This window comes from Nansenia antarctica (genome assembly GCF_963989245.1).
Source record: "Nansenia antarctica genome assembly, chromosome: 17".
In the NCBI taxonomy this organism is placed as follows: Eukaryota; Metazoa; Chordata; class Actinopteri; order Argentiniformes; family Microstomatidae; genus Nansenia; species Nansenia antarctica.
The window spans coordinates 10201381-10219003 of record NC_137687.1 but is presented as its reverse complement, the minus strand read 5'-3'; positions in this window follow the sequence as shown (position 1 = coordinate 10219003).

Sequence of the window (17623 nt, the reverse complement as noted above, 5' to 3'; positions counted from 1 at the left end):
TGTGTGTGTGTGTGTCAGTGGAAAAGGAAACTGTGATCACTACCCAGCATGCTCTTCTCTAGAATACGTGGGAGAAAACCACTAAAAAAGTAAAAGGTGGCTACTTTGAAGAATCTAAAATATAAAACATATTCTGGTTTGTTTAACACTTTTTTGTTTAATACATAATGCCGCGCCTGTGGAACAGCCCTCCTAGCCAGCTAAGGGCAGTACAGAGCCTGGACTCTTTTAAGACAGGCCGAAAAACCTTTTTATTCAAAAAGGCCTTTGACTGTTGAACCTGTGTTCATTCTTGTGATTCATTTTGTGTTTTTTACTATGTTTTGAACTCATTATGTTTTTAGGTTGTTTTTTAGGCCGTTTCTTTCTGAGAAGTGCAATACAAATAAAATGCATTATTATTATTATTATTATTATTATTATTATTATTATTATTATTATTATTATTATTATTATTATTATTATTATTAGACAGTATCGCTATAATGATAGTAGTAGAACTGTACATCATCAAAGTGAGGCTGAGCGTCATGGTAACAGTTCTGGAGGCCATGTAACCCAACAAACAGCGACCCCTTTACGAGACAATAACAATAATTATCTCTGAAAACCAAGGCCAGATATCTTTGTGGACCAATTAACCAAGGGTCAGTTCCCAGCTCCGCATGCTTGTCTGAGTGTGGCTGTTGCACTGCTAAGGATTGGCACTTCTATTATGTAACAGATCCTCGGCGTCACTTGTTATGCATTAAGAGATGAGTGTACACATAGCACGGTATAGAAGCAGCCGTTTAGCAGGTCAGTGTTGAGTAAATTTCATGAAGTCTGATTAGATAATTATCCATCCGTATCGTGGCAATATGCTGCAAAGTAAAGAATAGGTTCTCTCATTAAACCACTTACATGGCCCTGCTCCTATGGGCAACGAATGAAAGATATTTTGAAAGCACATATTATCCCCTAATTTGCAAAGTAGGAAAAAAATAAAACTATTCACAGGGGAAATTCGAGGTAAATTACCAGACAACGCATTGACAAGATAACAAGATAACAGAAGTCAGCACGTTTATTTTGGGCAAAAAAAGCCAAACTACTGTAGAGGCGTTTCTGCATATTTATGGACATTCACAGAATTAGAACATGTGTTTTTAATCACATGCTGTGATGGAATACATTCCCCGCAGATCAGTGTACTATAACTAGTTCATTAAGGAAATATGTATCTTTTAATAAACATTTGATAACACTTCAAATCAAATCAAATGTTATTTGTATAGCACATTTCTCACAGAATGCGACCCAATGCGCATAGGTTGTACTTAAAAAAAACAAAAAACATAAATGAATAAGAATTAACAAACTATAGTATCGATAAGTAGCACATACAGTAAAAGGCTCCGCATTCTTTAACATTTTACACACATTCTAAGAATGTACAGCAGGGTTTCCGTTAGAAAAATTTGCCGTCGGACATCGTGTCCGGGAAGAATTCGATTTACCGGACAAACGTGATATATTCCGGTCATCATATTAAAATATAATATTTTATTTTTTTTCCAAAATCATATATTTTTTTCCTCCAAATCTAATGTTTGTCGCGGTGATTACTGTTGTGTAGCGGCCTATATATGCCATTTAATGTCTATTTCTCATCCGATACGATTAGATGCGAGCTATATAATATATAATAATATAACATGATTTGACGCATGCGCGCTATGCCATGCGTCAAATCCAGCGCTGAACGGGTCCAGCGCTGAACGGGCGCCTCACTGGGAACTGAACAGACAGCATCGATCAATGAACGGACTCCACATTACGTTAACTGAAGTTTGTTAAATTGTTTGGGATTAATGTGAGTTTTCTATTTTCTCTTTACAGTTTTACCCTTTTTTTTTTTTTTAATCAATAAAACAACGTCATTTCTATAAGTCTCGCTGGTTGGGAAGGCATTTCGTTTAGCTCGGGAGTATGACAATGGGAAGAACATAACTGTTTATTGAGAAACAATTGATAGGCAGTCTGGGATACGTATATAAAGAAATACCACAATGTCTAGATGTATAACATTTTATTGAACAGTAACAGTGCAAGCATGTAGGCTACGGGGAACAGGGATTTTGGTCAGTAGGTCCTTTGTACAGAGGGCGTTTCTCTCCGACAACGCGTTCCCAGGTACCATGGAAGTCATAGGTAGTCCAGCACACTGACAGAGAGACAGACAGACAGACAGACAGACAGACAGACAGACAGACAGACAGGCAGACAGACAGACAGACAGATAGACAGACAGACAGACAGACAGACAGTCAGCTTACTTCTACCCTTTTGAGTGGAATTACTCCTTTAATTAGCTGTTAGCCATCTCAAAGCCCCCTGAGTTGCTCGTCAACACTGAGAATAGACCACATTATAGAAACCAAAACACCGTTTTTTTAAATCCACAGGGAATAACCGAGAGTGTAAGGAAAGGCACACCCAGCGCTGTCAGTGGTGGGGAGACTTGAAGTGGCTTTGCTTGATTTCCATCACAGATTCAAGGATTGAAACACTGATGAAAATAGGGAGTAATAGTGATGGGATTATTTTAGATTATTTTAGATTAGATTAGATTAGATTAGGTGAGATTCAACTTTATTGTCATTGCAGAGTACAAGTACCAGACAACAAAATGCAGTTTAGCATCTAACCAGAAGTGCAAATAGTGATATAAAAACAAACACTTAACTTTCGGGGAAACTGCTCAAATAAAATAAATTAAATAAATTAAAAAAGAAAGCGACTATTAGCACCGCCGAATGACAACAAACGTATGAGTAATGAGTAAAACAATGTCACTTTTATAGTATGTTGTTTAACTTGCCGTTCGGTCGCCATGGCTCTGGTGTGTGTAGCAGCTTCAGCTAGCTGGCTGGAAACTTCTAGGGGTGCGTTCGTAAACACGCTCTGAGAGCGCCGGAGCGCACGCTGGCTTCGATGTCACAGAGCGACCGAGTCGTTCGATTGGACGAGAGGCGTTCCGCGAGTGCTGATCGGATTTCCAGAGCGTGTTTACGAACGCACCCAGCCAGCTTTAGCGAATTGTATTCAAAGGGAATTATTTTCACCGGACAATATGTCCGACGACTTTTCAATTTGTCGGACTTCACCAAATTTTACCGGACAAAGACCGGCAATTGCCGGTTAACGGAAACCCAGATGTACAGGCATGCATTTCTCCTACGTGTGACCTGATTTCTTCTGTTCTACACTGTCAGACACGGGCCCTTAAACCACACTTCATCCTTTCAATTATATAATCATCTAAGACGCACTTCAATGTGAAACGTAGGGTTATAATGCTGATGTACTGTCACTGCACATAAGCAACGCAACCTCAACCCACCTGTGATCTGATGTGCTTTATACAACGGATAGATCCGGTCCATTGTCTCTATTGGTCAGTTTGCGTTCCAGCCGTGCCGATATCCACGATATGCACACAGCTAAATGGAACGTCTTCACATCTTTTCATAGGGAAAGAAGCAGGCTCCAAAATGCACATGTCCTCAGACTCTACTCTGAGAGGGGACTGTGTAACCTGCTTAAAAAAGCTTTCAAAGTAAGCTTTCTGAAGCCTTTGAATGACAGCCCCGCCCCCCCCCCCCTCCCTTTAGAACCAGAGTAGAGAGTACCAGCACGCTTTGTCAAGACAAACTGAACACAAACTGTATACATGCTTTTAGGAGAGCGGGGGGGGGGGGGCCAGATAGCGATTCAATTCGGGACTTTTTAAGTCCGAGGCACAAGCAAAATGTGTGACGAAGCTTTCAGCACCTTGGACAGCGGCCTCCGGAAAGCAGAACCATGCAGAGAGGGAATGCGTGTGAGCAGACCCTCCCCTCACGCCCGCGGGGAGAAGAGAACAGGGAGAACAGCACTGGACACAGAGTTAGTCTGGTGATGAAGTGAACATGTCAACCCTTTTTTACCTAATGCGACTCCTAGGTCTCCCTGTCTTCTCATCTAGAAGTGGAGGGCAGTCATCCCACCCTACAGCACACACACAAACACAGACACACAGACACACACACACACAGACACACAGACACACACACACGCACAGAAACAGACACACACACACAATCCCCAGGCAGGAACCATCACTTCCACTATTTTCTCCCAGCCTCTGCGTCTCAGACTACAGGCAGTCATCCCCACGACCACTACACCACTCGTGCACACGCACACACAGACACACACAGACAGACGCAGACCTAGACACACACACACACACACACCCCTAGGCAGGTACCCAGCGATTCCAGTTTTCCTCCCGGCCTCAGACTGAATAATGTAGGGCCTTTATCAAACGCTCAGGCCTGAGTGGATAATCTGGCCACAAGGACAGACTGTGTCAACATTTCGCTTATTTGTTTATTTATTTTACCCACCTACGGTCCTGTCAAAGCCTGGGAATTGGGGCAGGCGACGTGCACCAACTCACCACATGATGCACACAGAGCTTGGCGGAGAGAGCTTCCATTATTTTTTGGGAAGGTTCTCTTTTTACAAGAAAGGTTTATGAGAAGAGCAGCCTTTTCTAATATAGTCATAGAGCATGTTGCGTGAATTGCGTGGCTCTGTGTTTTAATTACGTAGCTTAGCTTTGTTCCCCCCCCCCCCCCCCCCCCCCCCCTCACACACTGCTCATTTCCACACGTGGGTAGTAGAGTTTCTCTCAGTTTTGCAATGGAATCAGGGAAGGCTTAATGGTCGCAAATGTATGGCATTCACAAAGACTGACTTATTAATAATGTTTCGGGTTACTATTGTTTTCGCTGCCTAAATACTGCTTCAATAGGATTTTGAGCATTGCCAATCACTAGCCTGGTTTAAGCACCTAATCCGCTTTTCATTTGCAAAGGCTTGTAATTCAAAACAGCACTCTATGCTAAACCGCAAGTGGCGTATTGTTAAAATGTTCTCTCTCTCCCCCCCCCCCGCAACTGTAACTGTACCAGACTTGGAACAAATAATTACATAAAAGCCACCTCATTTCCAGGAAATGTATCCTGCACTTCGATGGTAGTGTTAGGAGTAAGGGGTCAGCGGATCTAGGACACACACACACACACACACACACGTTTCCGTTTTGGTTGGAACATGTTGCTGATGTGAGTGTGCAGCAGGGAACAGCCCCACCTGGAGGACGCAATAAGTATAGCGACTCAGGGGCTGGTTACATAAAGATAGACCCCGTCTTAGACTTAGATCTCACTTTAAGTCAGTCTCGCTATACTGTAGACTCTAAAATGTTCCTGTTGGATAAAGCTAGCCTATGAGTGACTAAAGTAAGACTGACTTTGATAGCCTGTCACGCAATGCATTCTAGGTAAAATAAGAAAAAACATGGCACCCGAAACAGCTACACCTAGCTACACCTAGCTACACCTAGTAAACTAACCCATGTTGGACATTTGGTGCAACAGAAGATTATTGGCATATGGAGGCCATTGGGACCATTTCGTATATATACCCTCTGCATAGGTGGGTTAAAGATTGACCAATAGTAAACCAGGAGTGGGATAGGTATGGCTGGCTAGATTCGCATCCATCAGTGGAGCTCCTCGCTCCTTGACACCGTAGCTCACACAGCCTGCTTCCTGTACTCGTCCCTGACCGTTTAATGGTCCCTGTCCCTTTTAAAACAAACCGCCGCCGGGAGGGAAAAACGAATAAAAACAAAAACACTGAAGGAAAAACAAGACCACCACTGCCCACCTTACCAAGGCCACCCGCCTGAGCGAGCTCTAATCCGTGGAGGGTCACCCACGGCGCTGACAGTTTTGGCACCGATGTTTGGCTCAAAGCCTCCAGACTTTTCTGTTTCCATCCTCCCTGACCTGGGTCCTTGGGGGGAGATTTGTGGGTCTGTTTTGGGGGGGCTTGGGCTTTGGGGAGAAGGCCTGCGATGTCATGCGCCCTCCTACTGTTTGGCTAGGCCAGTCTATGGGACTGCTGTTTGTTATGTTACAGAAGTATGAACATAGTATACTTCATGTTACTACAACAATATTAAACCATTTACATTTTACATTTACATTTACATTTTTGGCATTTAGCAGACGCCTTATTCCAAAGCGACTTACAATCGATACATTTGACTAAGCAAGTGAATCATCAATTCCCCAGTTGTAGCAGGAAGAGTAATCTAGCTCAGGCCAGGGGCCATTGGCAGTCGTCGTGATAGAAGAATATTTTTATTTAACTTTATTTTTTTATAGACACTGGAGAAACAGTACACGGTCACCGTTTGTTACTCTGTTGCTGGTTTGGAGTCGGGTTTAGAAACATGTATATGCACTATTAAGTTTGCTAAGTTGCAAGTAAACACCTGTTTCATTTAATGGGGAAAAGTGACTGGTTCATCTGGCTGGACAACTGAACAATCTGTGTTAGTTTTATTTACATTACCAAACTAAACGCTGCTTCACACTCAGCCACACAACTGCTAGTTTCAAAGTCATGTTATTAAGAAATTCATTGGAGGAAAATTATTGACAGATTGTGTGAGTTATAAATAGTCATGCTGATTTGAGTGTTAAACTCGCCGGCCGGGAAGCACGTTTCTGACACGATCTAGAGGTTATTCCTTCCAGGGGGGTATTCCATTAACGTCGCAAAAAAAAAATCTAGGCTTATTCTGATAAATCTTGTGAGATTTCCAAAAAAGTCCAGGCTTATCTTGATCAATCTTGCGAGATCATCAAAAATAAGCCTGGATTTTCCTTTAGCGACATTGATGGAATACCCCCCTGATCTCCCAAAGTCCTCAGATTCACCCTGAGTGGTTGAAACACAACACACCAAAAAGTGCTTTGGCCCAGAAAAGGTCTGGAGTCTAGCCGCCAATCCCCCACGGAACTGGTAAGGCTGGAACAGGAAGGGTGCGGTCTGCCTTGTGCCAGTTTACATCTGTTTGGCTGTTATTTCCGGAGGGGGGTGCGGGTAGGTACTGACTACACCGCTGGTCAGGTCTCACATCCCTGTCGACCTGGGTGTAGCGTCCCATTAAATTGAAATTAATTCACCAAAATGATATAATTACTCCTGTGATTATAATCAAAGTGAATCATTTATGCTCACAGTATGCAGAGGCGTTTGTTCTTGCAGGATATCGCACCTATCCCCTTTACCAACATCATTTGCAAGAATGTGCTACAGGAATTTTCCAAAACCATGTGCTCACCAAACTAGGGTGACTGTGTGCCTATAGTTTAACCACAACCATACATTTGGCATGGAGTCAATTCTTTTAACACTAGAACAGCCATGCCATTTTTACCTACTATAAGAGCCGCCTCGGGGATCAAATGTCCATAGTCTTTACAATGGTAAGCTGCTATTTACACACAACGACCACTAGTTGGTCGTCTTGTAAATTAGCCTGCCCCCTACACAGAAAAACTGCAAAATAGCTTTATACTAGCTTATCCTGATGTGATTTTGAAAATGTAAGGATATTGGGTGGTAGAACGCACATATCTAGGAAAAGTCATGAAAGGAGGGTCCTGACATTTGATCAAGTGCAAATAAAAAACTATTACTCACCCATGGCTGTTCTAGTGTTAATTTCTCTTACTTTTATAATTCTCTCCATTCCTGATCCTGTCCCATCTCTTGAACCACGCACTGTGTTGAGTAAACCTCAAACACATCGTGGTTTAATCAAGCACATGGAGCCCTCAGTGGATGAAAGTCAGCTACCTTACTTAGCAGATAACCACAGATAGAGGGGGCATTTCTAAATGAAGATTACATGTAGGCTAATTGCAGATGAGAGCGACAGTGTCTGCGATCTTGGTTTTCGGGAATGGAACTATGTTGTTTCCGGGGGTTGGTCGGTCTTGAGCCAGGTCATACCCTGTCATACCCAAATTACGCGCCTGCCCATCTGTGGCACAATTCTCAGAAATCCAAGCGATACCCAACCCCTGGAGTCCAGTCAGATTCCAGCTGAATCAAAGCTCTCCAGCAGGAGCCCAGCCTGCCTCCACACATATCAAATAACCAGCCAACCCCAGCCCGGGGAGGCAGTCAGGTGGCACAAGGCACGGAACCAAATAGTCATGGAAAATGTAGCCTATTGCATTGAAATGCGTTTTCTAATAGGCCCAATTTTGCCATGCTTCATTTTATGCATTAAGATAATGAAATAGCCCCTAAAGTTGTTGTTGTCGTGTCAAAAAGCATAATTGCGGGAAATACATTTTGAAATTAAAACGAGATTTCGTGGGGAGGACCCCCGATGCCCCTCCATGAAAGAATTGCGTCCCCAAACTTAAAACTCACCCTGTAGATCACTACCTGGCAGTGGCGGGCGGTGCATTTCACACCTAGGCCTTCAGTGATGTCCGACACATTCCTACCTGAATTATTCTACCTCTTAATACCATCGTTATGACGCCATGGCTCTAGAAACTAGACAGAAACACAGTATAACCGGGCGTTGCATCACCTTAACATAGTCAGACAAGTACAACAGAGTTATATTAATATTTCCGAAGCATTTTTAATCAATAAATCCGCATTTACAATGAAGAGTGTTAAACTAACATCTTTAAGATCGCTACATTACCCACGTCTGTCGTCTCGTCCACCATAATAGCGACAAAGGGTGCCTTTTTAATCTCCATTTTGATCTCTTCTCCCATCACTTAAGCAATAGCAAAAATCAGGTCGTTTTGTATTTTGCCTGACGTCCCAGTAAACACTTTGTTTGTGGACAGGTGGTAATGTAAATCTGGGTTTTTTTCAGCCAGAAAAGAAATAAGCTCAACGTAGTTTCCTCTGTTTGTGGACTCGGTGCTTTCATCGTGTCCCCTAAATGATAGTTATTGTTTACCCAAAAACAGGACACAATCGATCAGTATTATCGATCAGTCAACGAAAGCTTTCGTTGTGATGCTCCGTTTCCCTGCGCACTTTCAGAAGTTTCACATCTACCGGCATATACGCATCTCAATAGTGAATATCAATAGTGCGTATCAATAGTGCGTATCAATAGTGCGTATCCAATCAAAAGACGTGCTGGGTGCTGACATCATTGAGCCTTCCAGCAGGCGCCGTTGTTGCTTTTGCTCGCATCTACGTAGGTTTACTAGGAACGCCACAGGTTTTCTCGTTCCAACGTTAAGTTACAGGTCGAATCCGCGGCACCGCTTAACGTGCAGGCAGGCAGATTTTGGAGCCCCCTAGCAACACATTTTGATTGGATAAAAGCTCTAACATAAAGGCCAGCCCTCCAAATCTCAATCGGAGACTGGAAGCAGCGCAACCAAGAGGAAAGCTATGAAATGAAGAGAATAGACTATGGGGAATCATTAATACATATTTGTGGAAAAAATATATTAAAATAAAATGTATATTCTGATGATGTTTAGGCCAGCAGAGAAGGCCTTGCTGGCCCTGACGGCACACCACTGCTACCTGGTAGGTAGAACACCAGCTAGGTAGACGTGACAGTAGCATTCAAGTAAATGACCATCAAAATTCATGAAAAACCAATGTTTGGCATCAATCAAGCAGCATGGATGCTAAATAGCTTAACATTCACTCTTGGTCTTGTTGGTGAGATGATTATAGCTCACAAATTCGAATCCTTAGAATTTGAAAAAGACGGTTTTCATACCTCCATGTAAGTGTGTTTTAAAGCAGAATGACTGGGTTTGAGAGAAAAGTATTAAAGAAAATGAATAACATCATTATCTCCAGACACTACGGCTGTGGGTTTAGATTATAAACTTACATCATTTAAAGTTGTCTTGTTTATTACACATAAACCTGAAACATCATAGGCACGCAAGATGTATTCCTATAGGCCTTCGATGAGATACAGCCATGGCTCACTTGTGATTTCAATATACAATGTAGGCCTAGCTATCATCCCCATGGATACAATCAAACATTACATTTATTCTTGAGTTGCTTCAGTTCAAAGCAACGTTGTGTTCCTGTTTGGTTCTGATTTATTGATAGGACTCCTGGCATGACATTTATTCTGTCTATTGCGTTAATTCATTATTGATTTCAAGGACATGGAGTAGTTGTTTGATCCCTTGCAAAGCTGTGTAACTTTAGACTGCTATCTGAGTGATGGCAGTTGCTGTTTCCTGGAGACTTTGGCACTTAAGTCCCTGGGCCTTTCATCCCATATCAGCATGTCTTTAAGCATACAAGTCACAGCATTTTGTGTAGCTACATCCAAATTGAAACAAAGGTTTAAACGCCTGGTAGCAATGCCCACGATTTCAATTTGAAATTGTGATTGCTGAGATATTAGTCTAATTTTAATCCATGAATTAGCATTCATTTCGAATGCATTAGATTCTAAGCACATCGTGAGTTTAGAATTATAAGGTTCTATCTCCGTTTAGGGTAGTTCAGAGATATTGAGCGTCAAAGTTTTCACATTCCATTGTGTTTTGTGAGATGGAACCTTTGTATTTTATGAATTACAACTCAAAAATGTCAACATTTTAAAAATAACACCACACAGGCATTAATAAACACCTAATGGATCAGATTATCTAAAAAAACTCAATTTTGACAAAAATGGAGATAGAACCTTATAATTCTAACGTCACGAATTAGCATGTATTTCGAATGCATTAGATTCTAAGCACGTTCCAACGGTAGAATGGTATATTATTTTGGCTAAGCAACGTGTATGCATGCGGTGGGCTCTCTCCAGCCATAGTAGGGGTCTTCCATGTAAGTTTCCAAAAGTTTCTGCAGAGGTATGCCCCCGCCCGCACGCGCACAGTGATGGAGCACGGTGCACCGCGCACTAAACGCCCAACACTTATCGGACACGGCAGATCTTACTACGTGCGCACGCGAATCAATTGCAAAACACACACACTCTTTTAATCTATTAGGTGTGATTGAACGGTTAAGGCTATCGGGTGGACAACAATTTCAAACTGGAATCATCGTACGCCATCATCGTATGCATGCACTATGCATACTTGTATGTGAATAGTGCATGATATATGCATGCTTGTATGTGAATATTGCATGATATATGCATGCTTGTATGTGAATATTCGAGTTTGCAATTCCATCTCCACAACTACAGTTATGGACCGGCCATGCATTACACAAGGACATCTGAGAGTCAATGTGCACAGGGAAGATGTTTGGATGTTTGGAGTGGAAGTCACGTCCCTACCTGCTCGTAGGAATCCTCCCAGGTGAGGTTCTCCAGCAGGCAGGAGGAAAACAGCTCATCTTCCGTCAGCAGCGCATAACCGTCCATGGTCTGTTGTGTCGGGAGTCAGTGAGTAGAATATGTTGTGTTTGTCGGGAAAAAGGTTTTATTCTTCCCTCGACGAGTCTCTCTTTCTGCCCCCGCTTGCTTCTCCGGTGCCGTGTGTTATTAAACGAGGGACAGCTGTATTGCTGCTTGCTTCTATCACGTGGGCTCTCCCTCTCTCTCCAAACCCAGGGATGCCTTCATTCATTCATTGGACCAAGATTCTGGTCATTTTAGTCTTTTTTATTCACCTTGCCTTCCTGACTAATCAGTTTGTTTTTTTGATGGTGTTGTTTATAAACTTTGAGAAAAGTGTTTTGAAAAGCAACTTGATGGCTTGAACTTGGACAGGGGGGGCCACTGGGGGACTTCACCTCCACAATCATGATGGTGCCAAGTGCTGCCAGGCATAGGCCTTTTATAGAAAATACCTCCTGATTTCATCCCTACGCCAACACTCACTTTTGTACAAATTGATGCACATAATGACATGCTTTCCTCCTGAATATTGCAAGTATATTATAAGACACACACACACAGTTGAATGATTTATTTGGATTGACAAGTAGGATACATATCATGCAAGATCCACATATGACTAAAAAAGGGGTCTTAACAGCAACAAAGGGTGAAGCCCACTATATGCACATCAAGGGTAAAGGTGTTATCTGCGTTTCCAGATGAAGAGACGACCAGTTATAGCTGAACACTGAACACTATTTTGTGAGTTGTTTGGCCTTTTTGTTTGTAGGCCACACACACACATCTAACGTACATGTCCCAAGCTACCAAAGATCAGAGTCTACATTTGTAGCCGCAGTTGTTTAAAGCATTACACAGCGGTTGGTATTTCAACAGTTTTGATGCATAACAAATGTCCATAAACACACACAGACACACACAATCAAAGTCAGGACAGGGTGAATAACCAAATAGGAATGGACTTCCTCTACTCAGATCTGAGAGGATACCCCCAGTGTTGCGGATCAAACATGGTGGTTCTGTCTCGCCTACGTTCAGCAGCCCCCAGAGCTCATTTGGAGAACTGTCTTTCACCAGTTATCATGATGTGTTACTGAGGACCACAAAGCAAAGCCGCCTTTCATTTCAGTCTTCTTTGCTCTCCCGTCTCCTTTCATCTGACGTGTGTTCGCCACGCATCAGCGGTAACCTTTTGAATTGTGGTTAGAGTTGCTCAATGTTGTGCATGCAGCATGCTCATTCACACACAAATTGTCAAAAGATTCCCTTCAGTGGCTTGGTTAATGGAAAGACAAACTTTACACTGATTGTTTTTCCCCCCCTCATGTAAATACGACGTTCACACACAGAAAAAGCTTTTGATACAGTGAGTGTTCAATGCGTGCATGCATGGTCACTTGGTTAAAAGGATGTTGGGATATTTCAAAATAGCAATATCCACACTCATAGAATAAGAAATGTCGCATATCCTCTTCGTATTAACAGTTTGACACACTTTGGCACGGATCTACTCACTCAGGCCTTCTGTGGTTGCACGTTTTTTCATTAAAACGGTGTGGGAATAATGTCTTTGGGATGTTCGCCGAAGGTAATTTGTGTGTCCTGGTTTACTTTCCCTCACCTTATAATTTCCATATGGCAGTCAAATACAGTTGACTGAAATACATGGACATGGACACACATATGGCATAGGGCGTCACATACTGTGAAATACTGCCACATACCGTCACAGACATGACAGGGATGAATTGATTGAAAAAAAAGGCATATACTGTAGCCATACAGACCCAGGACTGTCACTCCTATTTTCTATCTCTGATTTCTATTTGATCATTAGTCACAATACCCATGTGCGATGGCTGTTAAAGCTGCCTCATAAAACATCATCTTATGATCGCAAGGTTGGCAGATCGGCGGTTCGAGCCCCGGCTGGCCACATGTCGAAGTGTCCTTGGGCAAGACACTTAACCCCAAAATTGCTCCCAATGAGCGGGGCCGGCGCCTTGCATGGCAGCTTGTCGCCATGTGTGTGTGAATGGGTGAATGAGAGGCCATTGTAAAGTGCTTTAGAATAAGGCGCTATATAAGTCAGTCCATTTACCATTTAACATCATTTGGTATGTATTTGGTGCATATGCTTTATTTCTGGTGGTTTAACGTTAATAACCAATTCACAGTGGCTATAAAGCAAGGAGGCTGCTAGGATCTAGAAACAGAAAGAAGAAAAAAAAGTGACGCAAGCAAAATAAACACCGTGGGGGGAGCGTGGTTTGTTCTTTAGCCTTATCTTCCTGTCACAATCGACCATAATCTGTCCTCTACTGTAGATTAATTTAAAGATTGCGGGGCACCATCATACATTTGCACAGCGCAAGAGGGCTGCACCGCCAGAGTCAAATCACGATAATCTGAGCAAAGCTTTTTTTTCCGAAAGAAATGGCATACATACAGGAACACATCACACTTCTCTACACTTCTGGCTGCAATGCTCTTTTGCTTTCAGTGATCTTATATTGTTAAGTATGTCCAATTATGTTGACGCACACCAGAGCTTGTTTAGAGAACCACACTGACAGGCAGAGATGATTCCGTAGGACATTGTAAACAGTCATGTCTGTGTTATGTGTTATGTGTTATGTGATTTAAAATATTTGTCTTTTTTTCAATCATTCTCACATCATATTTCTACATAAGGAGATCACACCAGGAAACATACTTAAGGGATGTGTCAGGATATCGACCAATCATTCTGAGTCGGAGGAAATAAAAGTCCCCAATTATGAAAAATGTTGTTTTTCCGTTTCCTATGAGGATGTGTGTACGGTACATTCCTGCACAGACGCCTGTAGTACTGTAGCTGGGGGGGGGGGACGAGATTCATTTCAAACTGGAAGCCCATTTTTTAACCTGCAAGACTACAACCCACCTCCCTCGTATACAGCCAATCACAACCCACCTCCCCCGTATACAGCCAATCACAACCCACCTCCCCCGTATACAGCCAATCAAGCCTAACCTGGGTAGTTCATGCATACGCCATATCACCGAAAGGGGCTGGCAAGCAAACTGTCAGAGATGGCATGATTGAATTGTTCCTTTGCACTGTCACCCAGAGGGGCTATTACTTCAAATTAGCATACAAATTCAAACCGGGACAGATGGATTTGTCACATTCCAGTCGCCATCTTCTTGCGAGATTGGCTGCGCTTGTGCTGCGTGATGGAGATAAGACACCTGTCTGGGGCTGGGATTGGGGATGGCAGGCGCAGGATGGTAGGGGAGCTAGATGGGGCCGGGATGGGTTTTGCAGAACGCTGAGGTGTTCGGCAATAAACCGCCCTCCCCCACCCCCCACCGCCTCGAAGTTCGAACTGATGAGGCCTCTCCATTCTCCACTCCACGGGTGGTCTGGAGATGGAGCTGTTGCCCATTCAAAAGTGGGGATTTGTGCGCTGGTTGGTTGGCTAGAAGGCCGTTCAAAGCCGTTCCGACATCATCGGCTCATCGCCGTCCAGAGTTTGTGATCTCAGTAAGTTATGTTCAGATGAGGTCCTTGAATAGTCCCTTCTATTGTCATCTGGAACACTTTGGGAGAGGTAGCTGGATCAGCAAAGGCTGAGAATGACTGTGTCAGCAGATGGGTGTTGCTGAGCAAGTAGTGATGTATTCTGATGCCACTTTGGCCTGGCCTGGCCTGGTATAGCCTGGTATAGCCTGGCTTAGGCAATGCCACCCTGTATACCCACCCATGTCAAAGGACTTGAGCCCAGCCATGAAAAAATAATAATTCAAAAAAGGGATCGCTTGCTGCAGTGATTGAATTCATTCATATTGAAGTGTGAATTCTTACAGTAGGTCATAAATGATGAATGTGTAAAAAACAGAAATACTCTTAACACACTGGACTGTGTGTTCTTATCTTATTCTGTTGGTAAAACTCTGAATGCTATTATAGAGGGGATATACATTGACACATATTGATACAGTCCACATCTATTTTCTGTTGATGGAAAAAGATGATCTAGACGGATGATATGGAAACGGAGCTAACAAAGAACAACGTGTCAGACACATGTTATGCTTTCACTGTCTGCCATTAGCCGTTCGCTAATAAAATATAACTTAGAGAAAAATAAAGATTTTTTCTTTTGTAATTATGCCAAAATGGATCAATGAAGAAGTATTGAACACGGAAAAAAAATGCTCTTACCTCAGGATCAATTCCATATAATTTCCTGATCAGCTCAAACTAATGGGTTTTCTATCGGCTTCGGTTTGAAGTGCTAATCTCACTGGCACGATTTCATGGTTTACATTCACGTTTTTCTGTGCAAAAAAGCCATCTATTTAAAAACTTCATCTGAACACTTGCTTCCCCAACAGTCTGAAAAGATCAAAATAAACATGCTAATCTCCTCGCCTTTGCATATTGCACAAGCCGTAGCCTTAATATGCAACTCCCTCAGTAGTGTATATATGGAGCTTCAGTATATCCCATCCTCTCTCCCTTGCTACTAAAGACAGCTCTGAAAACACTTCAACTGCCCCTCCCCGAGTTTGTGCATCGCCTTTGAAACTTCAATCAGGGGGGGGGGGGGGGGGGCAAGTGTGAACTTACGGGTCACTTTTGAAGTTTGTGTATGTATGTCTTCCTCTTTGCATAAGACTCATCTATTCCCAGCCACACACAGTCAGCTTACATCCAGTGTTATTATGCCATAGGTGGTGGGGGAAAAAAAGGATTTGTTTTTCATCTACGACTAATGGATCAACACAAAGCTGAAGCAGACGGACCCCTGGGTGCCGAGGCGGACTGTGTTTTCTCTCTCGTACGAGTATGTTGCATAAACATTAACTATGATACAGCAAATGCTACAGCACAGGGAACTGGAAGCAGTCATTAAAAACAAAAGTACAGAAATGTCATAGGGGAACCAAATGTAGACTGTAATTCAGGCCACCTACACTCACTACCCACTGAGGAGAGACAACGGCGCTGTAGACGGATTTGGTGGAGGCAGCTAGCTATAGTCAGTCGTTTAGTCATGTGCCTGTGCGTGTGTGGGAAGCGAACTTTCTACCACATTTTTACTATTTACATATTTCTATATTTATTTGATGCCCCCCTCTCTCTCAGCCCCAGAGCACTTAGGTGAACAGCTGAATGGGCCTGCCTGGTAGATATCCTGAGAATATCACTCCTCTCTCCTGTCAGTTGAGAACACTTCAATTCTACGCCATTGTCATGCCGGTCTTTGATGTTGACAGTTGGAAAAAGGTATTTAAGGAGAAAACAGAAATACATTCTTCTGTGTTTTGTTTTTGGCTTGGGGGCCAACCATCTCCTGGGTGTCCTTGACCAGTGTTGCCAGATTGGGCTACTATTCCAGCCCAATTTGGCTACTTATGATCACACTGGGCGGTTTTTAGACATTTTAGAATATCCACGATATACCACGGCTTCTCGTTCCATAACGCTTCAATGTGCAGTTCTTTATCCCTATCTTCAACCAGTATTCTTTTTCAAATCTTCAAAGTGAAAGAAAAGAAAACATCACAAGACTCAAAAAACCAACTGAATTCATCCACAACAGCCAAGAGAGCCATGTAGCACCACCACAAATGTATTAGGAAATAAGCACTAAATCTCCAGAGACAACTGCCTCCTCCAGACATTGACATTTCTTTAAAAGCATAATCCAACCATAGTGTGCTGAAACACCGGAGTTCATAGAAACTGTCAAGAGTTTTTTTTTAACTCCTGAATAACGCTGAGATTTGATGGAAGGCGGCTAGCCTCACACGAGTGTACACTTAAGGGGCTGTATTTTAAGCCGGGGCCAAACAGATGCAGCAGGTGTCTGTCTGCAGTAACAGGTGACATCACCACTGTGCTGTCGTCTCGACGTCTGCCCTCAGGTGGGCGGAGTCGGGGTCAGAGAGGTCGCTGGGAAATTCTGGGCCTTGAAAATAGCAACAGTATTTCCGTACAACCTCTAGCCCCCACGGTTTGTGTTTTATTGTTTATGCTGTTAAAATAAAGCCCTCAGTGAGATCATACGCTCAGAGATCATTCTTTTGTGAAATATTGATATATAAATGTGGTAACCGTTGTATAAAAGTGAGAGAAATGTTTTTTTTGCAAGTGCACAGAGAGGATGTTTGAGGGCAGAATCAGAACCCATTTAGAAACGTTTCGAAACATCCTCTCTGATCATTTACACAAAAGTATGCCTTCAGTCATCGCTTGGCAAGACATGAACCAAACAGCAAAATGTTTGGGGGTATTTAACCCTCATGTAGAAAATATATTTATGAAAATACCCTGAAACAGGTGACATT